At 43.8% G+C, this 3,612-nt stretch overlaps 1 non-coding gene across 1 annotated transcript; it reads right to left on the bottom strand.

The window, feature by feature from the left end:
• Positions 1-2,742: 2,742 nt before the first annotated feature.
• On the bottom strand, positions 2,743-2,825 carry Trnas-gga (transfer RNA serine (anticodon GGA)). The gene is given in 2 exon segments: positions 2,743-2,776; positions 2,786-2,825. It is a non-coding gene; the product is annotated as a tRNA-Ser (tRNA).
• Between the last annotated feature and the right edge of the window lie 787 nt (positions 2,826-3,612).

The raw sequence follows: 3,612 nt of genomic DNA, 5'->3' as shown, positions 1-3,612 counted from the left end.
TGATCTTAAATGCCCAACTTCCTCTACATGTTGAGCCAGCAGGCCTCATTGTCGTGGGTCGATACCGTGCCGAGACATTATTTATTTTAACATGTTGTGTGGGATGCGCATTTTGTTATGTTCCACCCGCTCACCATGGCTCCCATTCAGTTGCACGCTGTGTCATTTTCCCGTGCTGCTAACACCACAGATAATGCGCACGTGCCTACCGCATTCTTGCCTTAGCAGCACCATCTTGATTCCACCATCACGGTCGTGTAGCCGGTCCACCTTATCCACGAATGTGACATAATTCTCGTAATTGTCTCGTGATGTTGCAATGAACTCTACATGAATGCAGACCAGAAATATATGCGCAATAGCCACTGCAAACAACTTTTTAGCCGTCACTGTGTGCACATACTTAACCGTTTCAGACAATATTTGCAGAGACCTTTCATATTTCAGTGATCGCACTAGTATCTAACACCACTCCAGAATTTCCGACGACCAACATACTCCTCCAAAGAATTTGTCATGCCGCTCTTTCACATTTTCACAAACATTTGTAATGTTATTTGCTCAGAAATCCGCATCGAATTTCAAATTTCCTCGTACAAAAGAGATTTGTTCGTGTGCCGATCATAATACCAGCAATACGTCCATAAATACCTCTATGAATAACTTTAAATGCACATTAGCGTAGGGCCCAAAATAATTAAATTTGCCTATATAGAAGGATAACCATTTCTGCTGACGTACCAAGCGACCGCCATGTTATACATATAAAACATCTTTGAAATTTCCTGGTCGGTTTTGACTAATACAGTATCAACGACAATTTTCTACTTTTGAAATGACTCACTTGTTTTGTGCTCTGTTTCCAACGTGCGATTCATCTCTGTTGCATGAATACTATCACTTATACCAGTCAATTCTTTACACACAGCCTCCTCATGTATGACTTGCTGTAGCTGTACTGGCTCCATGAAAGTGCGATTGACGGATTCATTGGCTTTGGAGCTCTTCGCTACCTGTAGCTGGGAGTCCGTTGTGCATATTCCACGGTTTTTGCACACAGTCTTAAGTTCAGCGTCTACCTGCGAAACAACGTTTTTCAGCTGCACCGTAAAATGCTTGCCCAATCTCATCTCGCACTGGCTACATTGATTTTCAGTGTCTTGTTTCATCTCCGATTCCAGTTTAGACATTTTTTTAGGGACATGACTATGTACCCGCTTCATTTCCATTTCTTGCTTGGAATGTACCTTAAAGGTCTTCGTTTTTACATTTGTTACCGGTTCATTCTCTGTTTTATAAACAGTTTTTAGGCTACAATGTTCTTTACTAATTTCAAATTTACGAGGGTGAGTCAAATGAAAACTTAAATATATTTTTAAATATTATTTACTGTGCGGAAGTAGCACAAAGCTGTATCACGTTTCAACATGATCTCCCCTACGCTCAATGCAAGTCGTCCAGCGCTTACAAAGTACATAAATTCCTTTAGAAAAAAATTCTTTTGGTAGTTCGCGCAACCACTCGTGCACCGGGTGGCGTACCTCTTCATTAGAGCGGAACTTCTTTCCTCCAATTGCGTCTTTGACTGGTCTAAACATATGGAAATCACTTGGGGCTAGATCTGGTGAGTATGATGGATGAGAAAGACCTCAAAATGTAGGTCTGTGATTGTTACAACTGTTGTACGAACAATGTGGGGCCTTGCATTGTCATGTTGCAAAAGGATACGTGCTGACAGCAATCCAAGTCGCTTTGATTTGATTGCAGACCGCAGATAGTTTTTAGGAGGTCTTGGTATGATGCGCTGGTGACAGTGGTCCCTCTATGCATGTAATGCTCCAAAATGACACCTTTTTCGTCCCCGAAAAAAAATCAGCCAAATCTTCCGTGCTGATGGTTCTGTTCGAAACCTCTTTGGTTATGGTGATGAAGAATGGCGCCATTCCTTGCTCGCTCTTCGTTTCCAGTTGGTGGAAGTGAACCCAGGTTTCGTCCCCAATAACTATTCTTGCAAGCTCTTCAAAAGCATCAACACATCGTTCTCTCGTTTCAGCATTCAGCTGCCGTTGCACCCGTCTTGCAGACACTTTGTGAAATTGGAGCACATCATGCACAATGTGGTGTGCTGACCCACGACTAATCTGTAAACATGCTGCAATGTCATTCAGTGGCACTCGGAGGTTTTCCTTCACTATGGCTTCAACTGGTGCAATGTTCTGTGGAGTCACAACTCGTTGTGCCTGACCTGGGCGACGAGCATCTTCCAGTGCAGTCACCCCATTTGCGAACTGCCTATTCCATTCGTAGACTTGCTGCTATGACAAACATGCATCGCCGTACTGAACCTTCATTCGTCGATGAATTTCAATAGGTATCACACCTTCACTGTGCAAAAAAACCGAATAACAGAACGCTATTCTTCCCTGGTGCAAGTCGTAAGTGGGGCGGCCATCTTTATACAGATACTGCGACGGTATGAATGCACCTGCACTATGCTGCCACCTACAAGCCATTCTGTGCGCTGTTTGTAGCACGCTTACCAGCTTACAGGATAACGGGGCGAAATTTCGATTTATTATTACAAATTTAACGTTTTCATTTGACTCACGCTCGTAAAACAAGAATTTCAAAAAATGGTTCAAATGGCTCTGAGCACTATGGGACTCAACTGCTGTGGTCATAAGTCCCCTAGAACTTAGAACTACTTAAACCTAACTAACCTAAGGACACCACACACATCCATGCCCGAGGCAGGATTCGAACCTGCGACCTAGTGGTCGTGCGGTTCCAGACTGTAGCGCCTTTAACCGCTCGGCCACTCCGGCCGGCAACAAGAATTTCAGTTCATTAAATTTATTTGCAGTTGCGATTATGGACAGCCACCATCTGTAGAAAGGAATGACGACAGTGAAAATTCGTGGCGGATCGGGACGCTGACCCGGATTTCCCGCTTATAGCGATCGGTTGCCGTACCATTCGGCTATCCGTGCATGACTCACGGCCAGACCAAAACTTCCGTTAGTCAACAATCACGCGTGTACAACTTGTACTCATACATCCGTTATGCGTATTCCCGTACAGGTAAGACATTTTACTGTCGATACAGCACAAGCGAATTTCTTGTAAATTATCTCACCTGTACATGTAAGTACAGGCTGTCGACGCATGGTTGACGACGTGTGGAAGTCGGTCCCTCATGAATTGTCAGTGTCGTCATTCAGTTCTACAGATGATGATAATCCATATTCGCAATTTCGAATAAATTTAACGCATTCCGTAATGGTATTAGTCGCCGCAGTGCCTGTTGCTTTGGACATGCGTCCACTTCCAATGAAACTTCGCATCGTAATTCAGAATAACACAGGCATCGCAGTATTTGTGTTTAACATCTAAGTCAGTGGCAATATCAAAACGTTTCGCTCAGCAGGTGTAACGCCTGGAGAAAACTATTCGGATTCTGATTCTGTTCAAATGGCTCTAAGCCCTATTGGACTGAACATCTGAAGTCATCAGTCCCCTAGACTTAGAACTACTTAAACCTAAATAAATTAAGAACACCACACACAACCATGCCCGAGGCAGGACTCTAACCTGCGACCGTAGGAGCCACGT

This window comes from Schistocerca serialis, chromosome 6, assembly GCF_023864345.2.
Source record: "Schistocerca serialis cubense isolate TAMUIC-IGC-003099 chromosome 6, iqSchSeri2.2, whole genome shotgun sequence".
Taxonomy (NCBI): Eukaryota; Metazoa; Arthropoda; class Insecta; order Orthoptera; family Acrididae; genus Schistocerca; species Schistocerca serialis.
Note: the sequence above shows the minus strand (reverse complement) of the source record. Positions and strands in the feature narration are given on the sequence as shown.